We start from the raw sequence: 22,869 nt of genomic DNA, 5'->3' as shown, positions 1-22,869 counted from the left end.
ACAAGGCTTCATTCCACCCAGTGTTTCTCCATGGAGTACTCGTGTTTTCTTTAATCAGAAGAAGGATGGTACTCTACGTCTTAATATTGACTATCATGGATTAAATTAGGTAACAATCAAGAATAAGTATGCACTACCAAGGATTGATGGGTTACTTGATTGATTACGTGGAGCTTATATCTTCACAAAAATTGGTCTTCACTCAGGGTATTACCAAATCCAAATCAAGGAGGAGGATATACCAAAGACAAGATTCAACACTCATTATCGACATTATGAATTTACCATCATGCCTTTTGGACTTACAAATGCTCCTACAACTTTTAATTGTCTAATGACCAACGTGTTTAGAGAGCATCTTGATGATTTTGTTCTTGTCCTTTTTAACAAGATCCAGGTTTACTCAAGAAACATAGGAGAACATGAACAACATGTGCATCAGTACTTAAACTTATCCATCAAAACCAACTTTATGCTAAGCGTAGTAAATGCACCTTCTTCACTAATGAAAAGGTAGATTATATTTGGGATTCATTGTGTTCAAGGATGGTGTTTCTACTAATCCAAGTAGGATCAAATCTATTGTAGGTTGGTCTACACCAAACTTAATAAAAGAAGTACATTGCTTTCTTAGTTGGACAATATGGTATCGTACTTTTATTGAAGGCTATGCTAAGATTGCATCTCCATTGACTAATACACTTAAGAAGGCTAAAGTGTTTACTTGGAATGAACGTGCTCAATCTAGTTTTGAAAAACTCAAAATAGCTTTGGTCAATGCTCCAATATTACAACTTCCAAACTTCTCAAAGACATTCCATGTGCTCATTGATACAACTGGACAAGAAATTGGTGGTGTTCTATCTCAAGAAGGAAGGCCAGGAGCTTATGAATCTCGTAAGTTCCTTATGCGTGAGTTGAATTATCCTTCACTTGACTTTAAATTATTGGCCATTGTGCATGCTCTTAAAGTATGGAGACATTATCTTCTTGGAAGGAGATTTGAATTACATACAGATCATAATTGCCTAAAGTGGATCTACACCCAACCTGACCTTAATATGCAGTAATGGAGATGGATTGAGTTATTTTGTCAATATGATTTTGGAATTTAATATAAGCCTAGAAAGGAAAACCTCATGTCCGACGTCTTAAGTAGAAAGAACATGTAGTGGGTATCACAACCTCTACTACCTCCTTAATTGACCTCATTTGAGAATCTATACCCTAGGACCCATATTACATAAAGATTCAGTACTTAATGAACTTGAATAATTGCACGGATAAGCACAAAAGGTAAATCAGAGGCTTCCATGTTGAAGACAATGATTTCTACTTCAATAACCATCTTTGTATCCCAAATCAAGGTAGGATCAAGCTTCAAATACTACATGAAGCTCATGATATACCTATTGCAGGGCACCCAAGATACATTAAGACTTACACTAATAGAAGAAAAAGTTTTTTTTTGGCCAGGACTAAAGTGTGATGTGTTCAACTATGTTACAAGATGTTTAACATGTCAATGTATTTAAATTGAGCGAGTTAGATACCCTGGTAAGCTCCAACCTATTGATGGGCCACAAAATAAATGGAAATGCATATCCATGGATTTCATTACAAAACTTCCTAAAACTCTAGGATATGACTCTATTTTTGTGGTTGTTGATATGATTACAAAAATGACCCATTTGTTTCCCAGTCCAGGTAGTGTTTATGGCTAAGGATATAGCTCAAGTCTTCATGGAAGGTGTCTTCATGCATCATGGGTTACCTCGTTATATAATTTTTGATCGTGATGCAAAGTTCACCTCAAATTTTTGGAAAGCTTTATTATGAGCTACAGGAACCCAATTGGCCTTTAGTACTGCTTATCACCCTCAAACTGATGGACAAACAGAAAGAACCAATCAAATAATTGAAGACATGTTAAGAGATTATTGTATGCATGAGTAAGATAAATAGACCAGGTATTTGTATTTGTATATAATTGCATATAATTCTTCATTCCAACACTCAATTGGAATGATTTATGAGCTATAGGAACCCAATTAGCCTTTAGTACTGCTTATCACCCTCAAATAATTGATGGACAAACAGAAAGAACCAATCAAATCATTGAAGACATGTTAAGCGATTATTGTATGCATGAGCAAGATAAATAGACCAAATATTTGTGTTTGGATAAATTTGCATATAATTCTTCATTCCAAAGCTCAATTGGAATGATTTTTGCTGTAAAGCTTAATCCTACAGAAGAGAAAAAGACAGACACGCCTGAACCCAAATGGCCAACAAATTTTCATGATGTATTTCCCAAAGAACTTTCATAGTTATCACCTAAGTGTGAAGTTGATCATGCAATAGAGCTTATTGCAAGAACTCAACAGTTACTAGTAGATCATATAAAATGCCAATACGTGAGTTTGTGGAACTCAAAGAGCAACTGACTCAACTTCTTGAACAAGGATTCATTTGAACCAGTGTTTCTCCATGGAGTACTCTTGTTCTTTTTTAATCGAAAGAATGATGATTCTCTATGTCTTTGTATTGACTATCATGGATTGAATCAAGTAACAGTCACGAATAAAGCTAGTTTTGAGAAACTCAAAGAAGCTTTGGTGAATGCTCTGATATTACAGCTTCTAGACTTCTCAAAGATATTCATTGTGCTCACTAACGTAATGGGCAAACAATCAGTGGCGTTCTATCTCAAGAAGGAAGGCCAATAGCTTATGAATCTCATAAGTTACTTATGTATGAGTTGAATTATCCTACGCATGACTTGGAATTATTGGCCGTTGTGCATGCTCTCAAATTATGGCGTCATTATCTTCATGGAAGGATATTTAAATTACATTGAGATCATAAAAGCCTGAAATGAATCTACTTCCAACTTGATCTTAATATGTGGCAACAAAGACAGATGGAGTTATTATGCCAACATGATTTGGAATTGAATATAATCCTGGAAAGGAAAACCTCGTGGCTGATGCTTTAAGTAGAAAGAGCAATGTAACGGCTTTCACAACCTCTACTACCTCCTTAATTGACCTCATTTGAGAAGGTATGTCTCAAGATCAACATTACATAAAGATTCAGTACTTAATGAACTTGGATAATCGCATGAAGAAGCAAGAAAGTAAAATCAAATGCTTCCATATTGAAGATAATGATCTTTACTTCAATAACCATCTTTGAATCCCAAATCAAGGTGGGATCAAGCTTCAAATACTACGAGTATATCATGATATACCTATTGTAGGACATCCAAGATACATTAAGACTTACACTACTATGAGGAAAAGTATGATGTGTTGAACTATGTTATAAGATGTTTAACGTGTCAAGGTATTAGAGTTGAATGAGTGCAATACCCTGGTAAGCTTCAACCTATTGATGCACCACAAATGAAATGGGAATTCATATCCATGGATTTCATTACAAAACTTCCTACACCTCTACGATATGACTCTATTTTTGTGGTTGTTGATATGCTTACAAAAATAAACCATTTGTTTTCACTCAAGACAACATTTATGGATAAGGATATAGCTCAAGTCTTCATGAAAGGTGTCTTCATGTATCATGGTTTACCTCGTCATATAATTTCTAATCGTGATGTAAAGTTCACCTCAAATTTTTGGAAAGCTTTATTCTCAGCCATAGGACCCCATTTCGCCTTTAGTACTACTTATCATCCACAAAATGATGGGCAGATAGAAAGAACCAATCAATTTATTGAAGACGTGTTAAGAGGTTATTGTATGTATGGGCAAGGTAAATGGTTATTTGTATTTGGTTGAATTTTTGTATAATGTTTCATTCCAAAGCTCAATTGAGATGTCTTCTTTTCAAGCGTTGTATCAACAAAAGCGTCTTACTCCACTAAAATGGGCAGATCCTCTCATACGGGTTCAAGCATCCAAAGAAATGTTGGATGAAATGCAACTATAGATTGACCTCATATGATAATATATTAAGAGTGCTCACACTGACCCTAAATGATCTAGTAGACTCTTTGAAGAAGGAGATATGGTGTTTTTGAGAGTGAATCCCAAATGTAGCTCTTTATCAATGGGTAAATGTAAGAAGCTCGGTGATAGATATTGTGGACCTTTTGTGATAACATAGAGGATCAATGAAAAAGCTTACAGACTCTTGTTACCACCACATATAAAGGTACATGATGTTTTTCATGTCAGCTTGCTCAAGAGATATGTACCTGATCCACATCACATTCTTGATGATTCTCTATTATCTACCTCTACTAATGAAATTTTTGAAGTATATAGTGAAGTTATCCTTCAAAGTAGAACTAAGCCTCTTTGCAATTGGACCATTATTGAGCACCTTGTTAAATGGCCGACATATCCCGAGGAAGATGCTACTTGGGAACATGATGATGTAATGAGACTAAATTACCCAGAATTCATGTCGAGGTGAGGACATTTCAAATTTTTCCTGTGTGGGAGGATGTAAGATCCTCAAATTTTGGATCTCTTTTAAAAATAATAGAAATAGATTTCAATATCCGTTTTACCAGATTTTGGTTTGAAATGCTTGTTTGGTACTATTGTAAGGTTCTAAAGTGAAAAGCAAGGTCGTTTCTATGTTTCAATATGTCAGACGCATGTTTGGTTCAGTTTTGAAAAAAATCACTTTTTTAAAATCTTTTTCATGCTTTTCATCTTTTTATGCTCTTCGAGCGTCTTTCACGCTATTTTTAGCTTTTCATGTTTTGAATGCTTTTTAGTGAAAAGTAAGTCCGCTTTCTTATTCTAGTGGACGAGGGAAATCCGTTGTCACCTTGCGTTCATTGAAAGAAAACACACAAAACGAAAAGAAATTTTAGGTTTTTTTATGAAAGAATTATCGTTTTTTAGTGCAGTGTTCTAGAGTACCATAAATGGTAGATAAGTATGCCAAAAGCAGTGAACTTTATGGTTGAGGATTTTATTGCTCAGGATGGTGTTATTTGGAGCTCATTGATTATGTGATCACCAATAAGGCAAGGCAATTGTATTTTATAACAACGCAATGGCTATCTGTTTTGGAGTGAGAAACCTTACAGGGAGATGCTCGGCAATATAATATATTCGGTTATCAATGCTTTGGTGGTTATGTATGTCAAGGGTTTTACTCAGCAACAATGCTTGGCCGTTAATCAAGCCAAAGTTGCAGAGCTCACAAAAGCACGAAAACTTCTTGAGGAGCTTCATATTTAGAATGTTGTTTCTAGCAGATGCAAAGTGATGCCATGTTCTTGAACAAAATCAGTTGTGCTTTAGGGTTAAAGGATTTTGGCATTGTGCAAGGCATTGGTGTGCATTCATGATGAGATTGGTGGCCACAGTTCTTAATTGTGCCTTGGTTTAGTTGTATGCCAAAGTTGATGGGGGAGTTTGGGTCAAGGGAACAAGGGGCGTGTGAATGGTCACTTATAGTATGAAGCTTTCAAAAAAGCAAGGCTTTATATTAATATCGAGCTAAGCAGGGTCAAGCGTGCTGTCAAGGGTTGTTATCAAACGCCAGCGCGAGGTTGACGAGGTTGTTTTTTGGCAGGTCTTTCAAGAAAGTGCACTGTCGAGCAGCAGGAGATAGAGAGTCGTCGAGCAGAGAAAAAACGGGGATCATCGTCGGCGTCAACTATAGGCAGTGTTGGTGGTTAAGAAGTGGTGGATGAGCATAAAGTGAGCGCCAACTGCAACAGACAACACACGAGAAAAGCTATGTAAAAAACTAGAGTGCTTTGTTAGTTGCATTTGTATTGGATTGAAGTGAGTCCAAGGGTAAGAGAAAACAAAATTTTTGAATCTTGCTATGTACTAACGAAGTAATTAGAACCTAGAAGGGGCTATGAGGGAGAGAGAGACAATGGGGAGGGGAGAGAGAGAGAGAGAGAGAGAGAGAGAGAGAGAGAGAGAGAGATTATGCTTTGTTTTCTATAAATCCTATGACCCGAAGTTAGACATGGTCTTGTGTTTACAACGCGATGGTCTTGAATCTTCGTGATTGTGTCATTCGAAGATTCAACAAGAGTATATATCCCTGAAAAAGAAAAGGGATGGAGAGAGAGAGAGAGAGAGAGAGAGAGAGAGAGAGAGAGAGAGAGAGAGAGAGAGAGAGAGAGAGAGAGAGAGAGAGAGAGAGAGAGAGAGCTTGATACCTTTCACGCATGCAAGTTTGGCATGCAATGGTTCTTGATTAATTTGTGGATAATAGTTTTTGAAGACTCCACCCAAAGCTGCTTCATATGGTGATCTCGTCATGAATTCTCTCAACCATGTTGATTTCTTGCGTAAGGCAACAAGGTTAGAAGGTGCAATAATAGGCGATTTGAATTTGAAGACAGCTCTTCCCTTCCCATCCATGAGTGACATTGTCCAAGAGACGACATTTCAAATTTACATGTCCATGAGCGCACCACCCAGCGCGACATGGCTTTGCAAAAGCCGCTGCCTTAGAATCTCATCATGAATCAGCTTCGTAGCTTTGATTGTGGCACAAGCTTCAATGCTTAAACATATGTCACTGCATTTGGTGAAACACACTCACATTGTATCTGCTCAAAGATAATCTAGAGAAAATCCACCTTGTCTTTCAACGGTTTACCTCGCAAAAAACCACAAGGAGGGTTAGATTTTTATCGAGCTCAATGTTTGTAATCATACAAGATGTTAATGTTATTAATTGTTTGTTGTCCCTTTTCTATGATTCAAAAAAAAAGAAAACATGTAAGTCTCCTTGCATGGGAGAGTTTGCACAGTCCTCCCCAATTTTTATAATACGAGGGAACGTGCCATTCCCACGACAGCACACCATTTTCAGTGAGTTCATTAACTGCGTTCTCAGTGTCAAAAATCAATAAATAGTAATGGTTACTCACCGTACGATAGATTGATTATCATCGAGGCACGCAGGTTGCCTTTAAGCTTCCGTATAACAGCACTGCTCGAAACAAACATGATAGTTGAGGCAGAGTGGACATTGCAAAGTCTGAAGTTGCGTTACCAAGCTTTGGTATGGAAGCGCCAAGAGGGCTCTTTTTTACAGTGGTAGAGGACCATTTTGAGTATGTAGGTGCATACTGGTTTTGAGCACAGTAGGTGCATACTGGAGGTGGGGTGGGCTTTCCCTTCGTATTTGGTTAAAACACCCCAGAGCTTTTTGCATCCACTGAAAAAAATCGAGAGATTTCTATCTTGCTCCTGTCGCGTGTATCCCGCAGTCAATGGACTCCAAGAGAGGCATTCGAGGCTGGAAGCTCCTCAGGCACGTTTTGTGCTTTTTGAAGTGCACCTCATTTAGCATACGTATAGACCAAGGCATTGCCAAGCAAGACAATTTTTTGCAACAGCCCTTGACTAACAATATGAGAGTGAATTTTCAAGCCCATATTGGCATCTTGCGTATAGCCACATGCCTTCAAGATGCATGCGTATGCGATTGCAGCTGGAGAGAGGCCGTCGCTTTGAGTTCGCTGAAAATAGCCGAGAGCTTTCTGACCCTACTCCTGTTGTGTGTAAGGCACTCGCTTCGCATCTGCTGAAAACAACCTAGAGCTTTCGAGCCCAGCTTTCATTGCGCACTTCCCACAACCAGTGCTGATATTCCAAACACGCATCTCTTGAAGCAATTTTTTTGCTTTCTCAAGCACACAACAGTAGGCATACATATCGACCAAGACAGTGTCAAGCACGGCATATTTTTTGACAATATAATTTTTGTGCCCATATCAGCATCTTGCGTAGAGCGACATGCCTTCAAGATGCTTGTGTAGATAATTGGACTTCGAGAGTTCTGGCCCTGCTCTTGTTGCGCAATCCCGCAATTAGTGTAGTCCTTGGAAGAGGACATTCCGGACAAGAAGCTCCTCCTGCACTTTTTGTGCTATCTCAAAAGCTCACCACATTTGGCATACATATCAACCAAGACAGTGCCAATCACGACATCTTTTTTCAACGACCTCTGACTAACAATATATTCCCACAATCAGTGCCTTACAAGAGGCGACATTCCGGACAGCAAGCTCCTCAAGCACTTTTTATGCTTTCTCAAGCGCACCATATTTGCCATGCATATCGAGCAAGGTAGTGCTTCCTTGCCACACGATACCACTAAAACTGATGTGAATTTTTGTGTTTTTCCAAGCGCACCATATTTGGCATGCATATTGAGCAAGATAATGCCAAGCACGACCACTTTTTTCAATAGTCTAAGACTTATTGTGAAGTTTTGTGCCCATATCAGTGTCTTGCGTGCAGCCACATGCCTTCAAGATGAACGTATAGGTGATTGCATCTGGACAGAGGTCCTCTCTTTGCATCCGCTGAAAACAGCCTAGAGCTTTCTTTCCCTTCTCTTGTTGTGTGGCCCGCAATCAGTTTTCACGCCGTTCCGAGTAGTAAGCTCCTCGAGCACCTGTCGAAAACAGCCCAGAGCTTCCTTTCTGGGTATATCCTACAATTCGTGCATTCCAAAAGACGACATCCCGCACCACATTTGGCATACACTATCGACCTAAGCATTGCCAAACACGGAATTTTTGCAACAGCCCCTGACTAACAATATCAAAGTGAATTTTTAAGCCCATATCAACATCTTGCGTAGAGCCACATGCCTTCAAGATGCACGTGTAGGGTGATTGCATCTGGACAGAGGCTCTCGCTTTGCATTCGCTGAAAATAGCCTCGAGGTTTCTATCCCTGCTCCTATTGTGCATATCCCACAATCAGTTAACGTTGTTTCGAATAGTAAGCTCCTCAAGCACCTGCTGAAAATAGCCCAAGGCCCATATCAACATCTTGCGTATAACCACATGCATTAAAGATGCATGCTTATGTGATTGCATCTTGAGAGAGGCCCTCGCTTTGCATCCAGTGAAGACAGCCAAGAGCTTTCTGGCCCTGCTCTTATTGCGCACATCCCGCAATCAATGCTGAGATTCTAGATAGGAAGCTCCTGAAGCAATTTTTGTGCTCTCTCAAGCGCACCACATTTGGCATACAGATCGACCAAGAGAGAGACCACATAGTTGATTAACGTTAAAAAAGAGGACAGTCACATAGACGCTCGCCATGCTCTCATTGTGCACATTCTGGAATCATTGCATTCATTGGAAGTAGTGGCATTCCAGACAGGGAGCTCCTCAAGCACTTAGTGCTTTCTCAAGCGCATCACATTTGACATACATATTGACCAAGGCAGTAATAAGCACAACATCTTTTTTCAAGAGTCTTCGACTAATTGTGAAGTTTTCTACCAATATCAGCATCTTGAGTAGAGGCACATGCCTTCAATAGGCATGTGTAGGTGATTGCACCCGGAGAGAGGCCCTCGCTTTGTATCTGCTGAAAATAACCTAGAGCTTTATAGCCCTGCTCTCGTTGAGCACATCCTGCAAACAATGCATTCCAAGAGGCGACGTTCTGGATAGGAAGCTTCTCAAGCACTTTTTGTGCTTTCTCAAGCGCACCACATTTGACATACATATCGACCAAGATAGTGCCAAGCACGACTTGTATTTTCAACAGCCTCTGATTAGCAATATAATTGTGAATTTCTGTGCCCTGCCAGCACCTTCAAGATGCATGCGTAGAGCGACATGCCTTCAGCATCCTGCATAGGTGATTGCATCTGGAGAGAGACCCTCGCTTTGCATGTGCTGAGTGGCACACATATCGACAAAGAAAAAGCCAAGCACGACTTCTTTTTTCAACAGCCTCTGAATAACAATATAATTGTGAATTTTCGTGCCCATATAAGCACCTTGTGTAGAACCACATGCCTTCAAGATGCATGTGTAGAGCCACATGCCTTCACCATGCTGCAGAGGTGATTGTAGTTGGAGTAGAGTTTTCTGCCCTGCTGCAATCAGTGCATTCCAAGAGTCCACGTTGCTCTGAAGTCATTGCATGAAAATCAAGGCATCGATAAAAAAAGATGCATGCTTAGGTGATTGCATCTAGAGAGAACCCTTCGCTTCGCTATGTGTCGCTGCTCTAAAATTACTGCGCGAAAGCAAGGCGTCGATAAAAAAGATGATCAAAGGAACGGTCATGTGCCACGTGGGAGGACGAGAAGCCAGATTTTTGATTTGGGACTGCTATGCTATAAGGAAAGATGAGCAAAGGAACAGTCATGTGCCACGTGGGAGGACGAGAAGCCAGAATTTTGAATGGGTTTTAAGGGGACAACCAGACGTTTGCCCTCGCCCCCATTACTGTTCTCTCTTCAAATCCGGCATTGTTTGGCAGCCATGGCAGCTCGGGCCATCCTCAACAATGGACTTTTGGGTTGTCAGAACCATGCCCACGAGTGACAAAGGCGGCATTCTACAATGCACATCTGGTCACCTTTGCAGGAACAATGACACCAGCCTCCAATAAGTTCTCATACTTGTCAGTCATAGCATTGTAACCGATTTCCCAATCACTCTCAAGAAGCTTATCAATAACAACAGCACGTTCAGTCCCTACGTTATCTGCAATCAAAGTAGCGGGAGCTGATAGAGCCTTTTGTACAATATCAGCACCAAGCTTCTCTTCAGGATTTACAATTGTGTCCTTGATACCATGGACCAAGGCAGAAAGGTGAACAAAGGCTGCCCCTCCACCCGGAACAATATATGCCCTCTTCAATTGCAACAAAAGTAGCATTCTTTGCATCTTCAATTATGAGTTTCTTATCTTCCAGCTCAACCTCTGTGGCTGCTTCCACCTTAATGACAACAACCCCACCAGAGAGCTTTGCCACTCTCTTCGGAAACTTTTCTTGGTCATATACAGAGTCGGTTTCTGCAAGTTCTTTATTGATTTGAGCAATGCGAGCTTGGATTTCATCCTTGGTGGCTGCATCGGCGATAATGATCGTTGAGTTGTTGGTCATTGTCACCTTCCGGGCAATCCCCAGCTGCTCAACAGTAACACTTTCAGGCTTCAAGCCAAGATCACTGGCTATGAACTCAGCACCAGTGACAATGGCAATGTCCTGCAGTAAGGCTTTCTGTCTCTCACCAAATCCTGGTGCTTTCAGAGCAGCCAATTTCACGATTCCTCTCATCTAATTCACCACCAGAGTTGCTAAAGCTTCTCCTAATACATCCTCAGCAACAATCACTAAAGGAGCATTCAGCTGTGAAACTTTCTCTAGAACTGATAGAATGTCTTTGATGGTGGCTAATTTCTGATCAGTGACAAGGATTCTTGCATTATCAAATTCCACAATGAGCTTTTCCTTGTTAGTCACGAATTGAGGGGAGATATACCCCCTGTCGATCTCCATTCCTTCTTCGACTGTGATTGTCGTCTCAAAGGACGATGATGATTCAATTGACAACACACCATCTAGACCAACCTTGTCGATGGCATCAACAATCATGGTGCCTATGGCATCATCATTACTAGAAGAAATAGTCGCCACAGCTTTGATATCATCATGGCCCTTGACAGGTCGAGATTTCTTTTCCAGCTCTTGAACAATTAATGGTCGTCACTGTTTTGTCTATACATGCCTTCAAGATGCATGTGTAGAGCCACATGCCTTCACCATGTTGCACAGGTGATTGCAGTTGGAGTAGAGTTTTCTGCCCTGCTGCAATCTGTGCATTCCAAGAGTCCACGCTGCTCTGAAGTCACTGCGTGAAAAGAAAGTCATCGATAAAAAAAGATGCATGTGTAGGTGATTGCATCTAGAGAGAGCCCTTCGCTTTGCTATGTGCCGCTGCTCTAAAATTACTGTGTGAAAGCGAGGCGTCGATAAAAAAGATGAGCAAAGGAACGGTCATGTGCCACGTGGGAGGACGAGAAGCTAGATTTTTGAGAGGCAACTGCGCGAGGTTGAGAGCAAGAGGACAGAGAGGACGAGGCCGATTGTCAGTACTGCAGAGAAGAGCTGAAGAAGTTGACGATCTGCAGGGGAGTTAAACAAGCCGAGAAGTGAAGCCAAACTTCACAGGCAAGATAATGTAAGTGATGGAATGATCAGACCAATAACAATAATTTGTCCCGCATGAGAGTTCTTTTGCTCTTGAGTTGATCCAAATGTGATCCAATGTTGAGTAATTTATTGTTGTTGGTTCTTTGATTATTTGTCTGAATCCATACAGTGCCATGTAATGTTGTAGAGAAATGTAACAACTATTGCTATTGTTTGCATCTATATTGAAATCTCCTGCAATAATGGTTTCTGTGGTCATATCCAATGCGTGCAAAATTTTATCCAGTGCTTGCCAAAGGGACGAGAGTTTCGATGAAGGATGTCTGTATAATGAAACAGTGTTTAATTTCTTATTGCTTACAATAAACATGGTCAATGAAACAATTTTGATTCCGTCTGATATCAATATATTTGTGTCAACAAAGTGAAACTTATTTTTGTGCAGCATAAGAACACCTGATGGTCCTTCAGAGGATATACAATCAAATTTGGGAAATGCAATCGTTGATTAGCAAGACACCTTTTGAGATTGTTGAAGGCAGCAAAAAGGTTCCTCCCATTTTGCATACAAAGGACAAGATCTTTGAGGCAGATCGATATGTTGAGAACATGGATGAGATGTACAAGAAAATTAAAATTGCCTGGGAGAGGACTCAAGCAAAACAGAAAAAAGTTGTTGATCACCACTGTCATGAATTGTTATTACCACCTGGTGATTGCGTTCTGTTAAGGTTCAAAAATGCAAGGTTAAAGAAGATGAAGGGCAAGGAACGGTTGTTTCCTAATCTCAGCATGCGTTACTATGGGCCTTTTCAATTTCTTGACAAGATCAACGATGTAGCTTACAGAGTGATATTTCCTCATGTGTGGAAGACTCATAATGTGTTTCATGTGTGTCTTCTAAGACCCTTCGTGGGTGATGTGCCAGAAGATATGCCAGATGAGGATCAACCAAACGTTGAGGAACTTGATGAGATCCTGGTACCTGAGCAAGTTTTGGCACATAAGGACATAAAAGTTAAAAGGACAGGTTGCAAGACGCTATTTGGTGAAGTTCAAGAACCATCCACCTATGGATGCAAAGTGGATGGAAGAGCATAAACTGTAAGAATCACCAAATGTATTGTAGCTTTACCTTGAAGCCTTTGGGTTACAACCTACTTATGCCCCAACGCAACGTGTGCAAAAGAGGGGTAATGATAGAGCTAGCACATCAAATGTACATATGAATTCAATGTAATAGATGGAAATGATAAAAGTATGAAGATCTCATTAAGTCATTTGTATCTATGTGTTACGAGGGTCAAAGCATGGTTTGGTGGTACAAAAAGTAGTGTCCTTGACACAACATATGCTTGGTGATTCTTGTGTGTAAAAACCATGGGCATTTTTTTGGAATTGGGGAGGGCAAATAAACTTCTTTTTTAAGTGGATGTTTTTTAACTTTAGAAGCATGCAATCCTAAGAAGACGTGGGGGGTGACGACAGGGCCCGGGGGTGGGGTTACGGTTGGGAGCTTTCACTCCAGCAGATCTCTCTCTCTCGCTCCCTCCCTCATACGTCCCTCTCCCTGTGTGTCTCTCTCAGTTTTGAACCTTCTCGTCTTCCTTGCCACCTCCATAGAGACCGAGCTACTGTGTTCGAGAGCTCTCTCTCTCTCTATCTCTATCTCTCTCTCTTTCTCTCTCTCTTTGCAAATGGATAGTAGCACAGGAGATTAGTGGCTTGGTGATGCTCAAGACCTCTCTTTCAAAGGTAGAAGGTGATGCAAAACTCCTCTCTATCGACGAGATGGAAGGTGACGCACAGTTCCTCTCTTTTGACGAGGTACAAGGTGGCCCAAGCAATGTTCAACAGATGCACATCAATTCCATTAGCACTTGTATTCCAGCTACATGTACCGATAATCAGGCTTTTCTTTGTGATTATTGGGCTGCAAAGAAACGCGCACAGAGAAGCAAGGAAAGACATCCTACGTCTGCTCTTGGATTACGTGAAGCCAGGTCAAGAAAGAACATTTGTGCAGCGGTGGATCGATGTTGGCGCAAGCAAACAGTAGGGATTGCAAAGAATGAGAAGAAGGAAATATTCCGACAACTCGTGGACCACCAGACATTTTCCTTGTTGCAACCATCAAATTTCAGCAAATTCGAAGACACTGTTGTATCGGGTGTGCGCAACACTTTGACTCAAATCAAGGTCCCTCGTTCAGCAAGTGACCTTTTTGTAAAGAGAAGATCTTTGGCAATGATTCTAAACAATAGTACAAACTCACAATCAGTAAACCAATCCAGAATGGCTAGTATCCTGGGGATCCATCGAAGGAATATAGCTGCGGCAAGCTCACGGCTAGAGAATAAAGATGAAGATGAAGTGTTGCCATTGAGTGCTTGTGAGAGACAATTGCCACGAGGAACCGTTACTACCAATGAAACAAGAGATTTGGTATATGCCTTTTGGACATCAGAGAGCAGATTTTCACCCAACAAGAAAGACATATGCAAGATGAGAATTGGAAGGAAAAGTGTTGTCAAACATCCTAGACATCTACTCGACGAATCTCAGGTACCAACAACTTCTAGTAATTGTACATCTTGTTTGGTGCTACTTAAGGCTTATTTGGTCCAGACAGTACCAAATTTGGTAGTCTGCTATACAGCAGAGGGTGTTTACAGTACCAAAGAATATCTATAAAGTATCAAATCCTAGCTATCGAGTGCCAAAGCCTATCCATAGAGTTTAAAACCCTCTCTATAGAGTACCAAAACCTAATTATCCAGTACCAATGCCTATGTATAGAGAACCAAAAGTCTATTTACAGAGTACCAAACTCAACGGATACCACCAAAGCCTCTCTGTAGAGTACCAAATCCTATCACTATAGGACCAGGATCTATTTACAGGGTACCCCACACTTCTGATAGTATGAAAGCCTATATGTAGAGCACCAAATCCTATCTATCGAGTACCAAAGGCTATCTATGGAGTACCAAAGCACATCTGTAGAGTACCAAATCCGGTGTATCGAGTACCAAAGCCTATGTATGGAGTACCAAAGCAGATCTGTAGAGTACCAAATCCGGTATATCAAGTACAAAATCCTAGCTATCGAGTGCCAAAGCCTATCCATAGAGTTTCAAACCCTCTCGATAGAGTACCAATACCTATTTATCCAGTACCAATGCCTATGTATAGAGAACCAAACACTATTTACAGAGTATCAAACTCATCGGATACCACCAAAGACTATCTATAGAGTACCAAATATTCTTTGTAGAGTACCAAATCCTGTCTGTAGAGTACCAAAGCCTATCACTATAAGACCAAAGTCTATTTACAGGGTACCCCACACTTCTGATAGTACCAAAGCCTATATGTAGAGTACCAAATACTATCTATCGAGTACAAAAGGCTATTTATGGAGTACCAAAGCACATATGTAGAGTATATCGAGTACCAAAGCCTATCTATGGAGTACCAACTCAGATCTATAGAGTACCAAATCCGGTATATTGAGAACAAAATCCTAGCGATCGAGTGCCAAAGCCTATCCATAGAGTTTCAAACCCTCTCAACAGAGTACCAAAACCTATTTATCCAGTACCAATGCCTATGTATAGAGAACCAAAGTCTATTTATAGAGTACCAAACTCATCGGATACCACCAAAGACTATCTATAGAGTACCAAATCCTCTCTGAAGAGTACCAGATCCTATCTGTAGAGTACCAAAGCCTACCACTATAGGACCAAAGTCTATTTACAGGGTACCCCACACTTCTGATAGTACCAAAGTCTATATGTAGAGTACCAAATAATATCTATAGAGTACCAAAGCCTACTGACAGTACCAAATCTACGATACCATATTTGGAACTTTTTGGTACTGTTGAACTTGGGTGCATGTTTGTCCACTATTACAGTACCAAATTTGGTACTTTTTGGTACTGTTGAACTTGGGTGCACGTTTGTCCACTATTGCAGTACCAAATTTGGTACTTTTTGGTACTGTTGAACTTGGGTGCACGTCTGTCCACTATTACAATACCATATTTGGAAATGTCTAAAGCCAGTTTTGGCACCACTGCAGTAGTGGAATTTTACCAGTACTATGAAGTTGGTTTTTTTTTTAATCGTTTTGTTTTTGTGCCATAGGTTGAGCTGTACCAAAGATTCAAGAAGGATCACCCAACAGTGGTAGTGCCTCTTAGATGCTTCGAGGCATTGAAGCCATACTTTGTATGGAAGTTGAAAAACAGAAATACTTGTTGTTGTGTGGTTCATGTGCAGATGCTCTATTTCAAAGAGGCCTTAATCAAATGCGGCAGAACAAGTTTGGGCACCACAGGAAAGGTCACCTTTGCACTTGCTCCGTTTGTTGCAGAGGTGATGAGAGAGGAACGTGTTTTGCAAACCAAGCAGTGTGTCAGCACATCACTGTTATGTGGGAATCCATCATGTGCCCAAAGCCTCCAAATTGTGAATACCATGCAAAGGACTACTCATAATGTGGAGTACGGAGGTTGACAATTTGTCCCGATGAGATAGCAGAGGATAGCAAGGAGGTGTCTGTGAAGGTTTTCATGGAGGTTGGAACAAGACAGGTTCACGAAGGTGGGAGTGAGAAGAAGAGAAAGGACTTGATTGTGCAACGGATGAAAAGTGGGACTTTTCTTAGCCTATTTTCAACCCATTTGACAGGCTTCATCAGACACAACTTTGTCTTCCGCTCGCAAGCCCAACAATTCAAGGACTGTTTACAAAATTTTCCTAGCAACGTTGTAGTATCTGTTATTGACTTTGCGAAGAATTATTCCTTTAAAGTTCAGAATGAAATTCATTCAATGCATTGGTGGTCTACCCAAGTCACAATACTTGGGCACATCACTTATTTAAGAAATGCAGCAGGTAGTACACAGAAGACGCTACACTTCTACATATTGGATGACAAGCAGCATGACACATTGTTTGTACAACATTGTTTCTTGCTGCATGACAAGTGGCTGAAAGAACGAGGACATTCTCTACAACAACATTGGGTTTGGTCAGATGGTGCTGCTTCACAGTTCAAGGCCCGTAGACCTTACTATTTTGTGGCCACGTATTATCAAATGACAAGCTTGCACATGATGCATAACTTCTCTGCATCCGGCCATGGAAAAGGTGAGCATGATGGGGCAGGGGCAGTCATCAAGAGAACTTTGACGCATGAGGAATTGAAACTAGATGGTTGGCGTATGAAGTGTGCAACCGATGTTGTCAACTTTTTGAAAGCAACTTTTCAGCCAAGAGAACAGTCTCAGAGGTGTAATACGCAAAGATTCTTTTGGCTTATTGGCACGGATGAAGTGCAGCGCAATCTGCGATGGGACTGTGAGCGCATCGTTGGCTCACGTTCATTTCATTGTGCTGATGGCTATTCAAAGGACAACCACACCGCCATACGCTTTCGATCACTTTCATGCTTTTGTGATCTGTGTATGCGTGGGTTGTGGAGAAGATGCAGGAACAGAATGCACATTGAAGAATGGAAATATGTTTGCATCAAACCATTGCCAGAGTCCGAGGATACAATTAGGGATGACGAATTAGATGACGAGGAGGAGGGTGGAGATTCAACATCGATTTCGATGAGCCAAGTGTCCAACCTGCCACCACTATATGAAGGATGCCCTAAAATGTTAAGTGGCATGCTATCCATAGGGGATAATTTTGCAATGAAAGTAGCTAAGGCAAACAAAGACTTCTACATCATCAAATGCACAGAAGTGTTGTACCAAATGGTGAAAGCACAAAAGGATAAGTGGCATAACAAAATTGTTAGAGGAGGGAAGGGTGTTGAAGGCTTTTTTTATGGCCAAGTTGAAGAAAAAGCTGATACATACCGGCTATTGGATCACACATCTCCAGTAATGATCTACTCACATCTTGTTAGGGCCATACATTTCCCGATGGAGCCTATTGCAAGATCCCTAGGTCAAATTTTACAATACAAGTTGTCTACTGAAGTATATGACAAGATATACAATAGCATGCCATATCATGATGATGAGAGCGACAAAGGTGCATCCATGTTACTTGAAGGCAATGAGAAGCCCTGATTGAACAACTGAATCCGGTAGTCAATAGTACCAAATCTGGTAGTCAACAGTACCAAGTGTATTCCACACTATGTGCTTTTTAGTGTGACTGAGTCAACTTGATTTTTTGCCCCTGAGATTTATATGTTCTCTCTATCTAGTTATGTGTTGGTATGTTTCCTTTCATTACATTATTGTTTCGGTTGTCCTCACTATATGTGCATTAAAGTACCAAATTTGATACTTTTTGGTACTGTTGAACTTGGGTGCTTCTCTGTCCACTATTACAATACCAAATTTGGTACTCTTTGGTACTGTTGAACTTGGGTGCACGTCTGTCCACTATTACAGTACCAACTTTGGTACTTTTTGGTACTGTTGAACTTGGGTGCACGTTTGTCCACTATTACAGAACCAATTTGGTACTTCTTGAACTTGCTGTATCACTTTTGGTTTACTTTATTTCTTGGTATTTTTTAGTTTTTCTATTCGTATTTGATACGACCACCTTGAGCAATGTCTAGAACTACGTTGATAATATGAAAGGTATACCAAACATAGATGCTATCTGCCTCAAAAATTAAAATGTTGGGCAACCTGGTTAGCTCCAAGAGGTTTCAATAGAATTAGTCAGAGGTTCCAATAGTAGAGATTAAGATACCAAGACAGTCTGAACAAGAAAAGTGGTTTTCCATTATGTATAGTATCGGGTTACAAAATTCCACTATTTACATGATTATGGCAATCTCCTACCTCGGGGGATCAAATTTATAGGAGTACCCCTCCATCTGTATGAAGTAATTAGTGATGTACCCAGAAATATCATCTTCAGTGTCAAAGACTGGGTTTTTGCGAGTGTACGCTGTTGGTTACCGATCCCTTATCCACCCGAGCAACCAAGGCAAAACAAAATCCAGTAAGTAAAACGGGTAATCGGTTCCTACTACCATGGGATCGTATGATCGGATTGCCATACAGTTTTCATAGTCATTTTTAAGAGACTTGTATCTACAATCATCTACAAGAATAGTGTTGCTTGCATCGTACTTCGGGTGCCTTGCCCACAGCGTCCGTAGATTCTTCAGAAAAACGGGCTTATCGCCCATGTGTTTGGGCACAACCGGCACCTCCGACATACGGGGCCGCCATATTTCACAGTCCTCTTGGGAGAGAATATCTGCTAATGCCAAAAAACGAGGTTAGAGGTATGCGTAACTTATGTCCTGCAACATTCAAAGCGGGCATGCTTTACCTGCAAAATATTTTTGCCTTCTATGGTTGGGGAAGCACGCATTCACCATGTGTAACAATTTTTCCCTTCTATAGCAGGACCACAACACTAAGCTGGCTTTCTGTTTAAGCCGTGGGATGAACTGCTCCGCATCCGGCCTTACAAGACAAATTACATCCTTTTGGAGATAGACTACCCGTGGCATGTGCTCCTTTGGCAGGCACTCAAGTTCCTCAGGGATTTCACTGAAGCTGGTTATTAGAACGCCATTAAGATCAAGCACAATCATCCGCCCGCGTCTAGCAGCCACATCAGGCTGCAACAATGTGCTTGCTGGTGTCTCGTTTAGCCACCAACTTACTACAACACCAACAAACATAATGAGTGGGGACAAATACACAGTGCAAACATCATATCTAAAACACAAAACTGGTCCAAAAACTACCAAATTTGGTATTGTATTGCACAAGTGATAAGGACTATCCGAAACAGCAAGTTCAAGAAGTACCAAATTGGTACTGTAATAGTGGACAGACGTGCACCCAAGTTCAACAGTACCAAAAAGTACCAAATTTGGTACTTTAATGCACATATAGTGAGGACAACTGAAACAATAATGTAATGAAAGGTAACATACCAACACAGACCAGATAGAGAGAACAGATAAAGCTCAGGGCCAAAAAATCAAGTTGACTCAGTCACTAAAAAGCACATAGTGTGAAATACAACAGATTCTCACTAGCTACAGTTTGCATGCACTGGATAATTGATCACGCGGACACGATTGCGCTTCTTTCTCTGCAAACAGAAAAGTTCCTGCAGGGTCATGAAATCAGGGGAATCACCTCTCCGCTTCGAAACAGCATCGACAGCAGTAGAGTCAACGCTTCCGTCGGTGCTGTCCACAACAGTATCGTTCACAAGTACTTCTTCCTGCTCATCCTCGGCCTCCCTCCGATTTTTGTTGCCTTCCGACCCCTCTTTGGCCTCCCCTTCACTCCCCTTTGTGGATTCCACCCCCTCCCCAACACCCCCCTTCGTGGCTTCTTCCTCCGTCCCTTTGGGTTCTTGAGTCTCCCTTCTTGGCCGTTGCATCATCGAGCTTTGTGTTGGCAACATCTTGGCTTTCCTCCGCATCCAGCTCCACAACAATAGGGACTTTATCTTCCTCCTTGTCCTTAGTCTTTTTACCATCTTTGGGCTCCTCCTCACTTTTACTTTTGCTGTCACGTGTCTTTTTATCATCTCTGGCCTCCTCCTCACTTTTACTTTTGCTATCACCTGTTGCCTCACATCTTTGTCCCGTCACTTTTACTTTCGCTATCACCTGTTTCCTCACATCTTTGCCCCGTCACATTGTCTTTCCCTACAGAATTACCTAGCTTTAGATCATGGAGAACATTTGATATCTCCCTTGTCACCTCATCCACGTCCCATATTCGACTTGCAGTCGACTTTGTGGCGTGTTGGTCAGCAACTGCAGCATCCTCCTCCTCTGCAAACACAAATAAAGACATCACATACTAACTTGTATGAAAACCTCACTGAGTTGCAAGTGCACACATGTATTCAAAAATTCACACATACTTACTCTTGACAACTTGAATCCCACTTGCCCAAGACTTTTCCAAATCAGAGATTACCATATTACAACCCGACTTGACACACTGATCCCTGCTTTGTAACAGAGCACGCACTGAAGCACAAGGGATGATACTGGTGTCCGCACTCTAGCATGAAGGTTCTGATTACATGTGCGCACTCCAAGGGCTCACCGCATGCAACACACATACCAAACACCGGGATCACATTTATTTCGAATCATTAACCTGGGGCCTAGGATATAGCAGGAACCTCTTTCCAAGCCTGATATCAGACAACATCTCCTTCACAAATAGGATATGCTCTTGACCTTCCTTCCATTTTTTCTCCAGAGTGTCATACTCAGCCTGTTGACAACCAGCGGTCCCAATTAGTTTCAAAAACTACCAAGAAGTTATACCGAGACTGGTACTTCTAAGTAGTACTACCAAACAGAACCCAAACTACCAAAACCACCAAAACTACCAAATTCAAGAATCATATAGTACCAAAAACATATAAATACCCTCAATCCAAAACTAAACTACCCAAACCTTATCAAAACTACCAAAAGCCACTTTTTACAGCACTTTCAAATAGTACCTGAAAGTACCAAAACTACCAAAATCAAACTACCAAACAAGCTTTTTGCAGCACTTTCAAATAGTACCTAAAAGTATCAAAACTACCAAAACTAGCAAAATCAACCTACCAAAGCCACTTTTTGCAACACTTTCAAATAGTACCTAAAAGTACCAAAAGTGCCAAAAGTACCAAAACTACCAAATCAAACTACCAAAGCCACTTTTTACAGCACTTTCAAATAGTACATAAAAGTACCAAAAGTACCAAAATCAAACTACCAAAACCACTTTTTGCAACACTTTCAAATAGTACCTAAAAGTACGAAAACTCTCAAAACAACCAAAATCAAACTTTCAAATAGTACCAAAACAACCAAAACTACCAAGACTACCGAAGAAACACTTTTTGCACCACTTTCAAAAACTACCTTCAAGTACCAAAACTACCAAAATTACCAAAATCAAACTACCAGTTACACTTTTGCAGCACTTTCAAATAGTACCTAAAAGTACCAAAACTAGCAAAACTACCAAAGCTATCAGAATAAAACTATCATGACACCTTTTGCAGCACTTTCAAAAGTACCTTAAAGTATCAAAAAAATTTCATAGTACCAAAATACCAAACCATAAGACAGAAGGAAACCATAAACTACCTAGAATAAAAACAGTTCTACCATAAGTACCTAACACTACCAATCCTACCAAACCAAGTATAAACAGTTCTATCAAAAGTACCTAACACTACCAATCCCACCAAACCAAGCATAAATAGTTCTATCAAAAGTACCTAACACTACCAATCCCACCAAACCAAGCATAAACAGTTCTACCAAAGGTACCTAACACTACCAATCCCACCAAACCAAGCATAAACAATTCTACCAAAAACTCCCAAAACTATCAACACTTGTTGCTCTAGAATCTACCAAAAACTCCCAAAACTATCAACACGTGTTGCTCTAGAATCTCCTTGTCGAGCAATGACGTATCTTCATTGATTCCGTATCGACGTAGTATCCTTCGCCTGGCAACCAAATCAGCTTCTATCACATTGATTTCTACGTCATCACCAGTGTTGGCCTCTCTCAGTGTTTCCAGCTGGGTCTCATATTCCTTGATGTCGTCCATAATCTGCTTGACAGGTTTATTAGAACCCTCCGTCCTCAAGAGTGTTTCCTTTTTCTGCTTCAGAGACATTGTCAGCTCTTTCAGCCTATCGGCTACCCCCACACATGTCCGAGGGACTCTCCCAACCATAGCTTCAAGGTCCGCAATATAATCTGGTGTCTTCTCCTCATGACGATGTGGAGGGACTTTCTTTGTAGGGGGCATACTACCGACTGGCGTAAGTCGGGTTTTCTTGGTATTTGACGGGTGGCCTCCTTGGGACGCACCGTTTGCCTTTCACCAACTCTCAACCTTCTTTTCCAAGCCTCCTGGTCGGAAGGAAC

The 22,869-nt window shown here is 40.9% G+C and overlaps 1 pseudogene; it reads right to left on the bottom strand.

Annotated features, from left to right (window-relative positions):
• Window positions 1–10,328: 10,328 nt before the first annotated feature.
• LOC147456640 (ruBisCO large subunit-binding protein subunit alpha-like) lies at window positions 10,329–20,387 on the bottom strand (annotated as a pseudogene).
• Between the last annotated feature and the right edge of the window lie 2,482 nt (window positions 20,388–22,869).

The sequence above is a fragment of the Adiantum capillus-veneris genome, chromosome 6, assembly GCF_014529385.1.
Source record: "Adiantum capillus-veneris isolate H3 chromosome 6, ASM1452938v2, whole genome shotgun sequence".
Classification (NCBI taxonomy): Eukaryota; Viridiplantae; Streptophyta; class Polypodiopsida; order Polypodiales; family Pteridaceae; genus Adiantum; species Adiantum capillus-veneris.
This window is presented reverse-complemented; position numbering and strand designations above follow the sequence as displayed.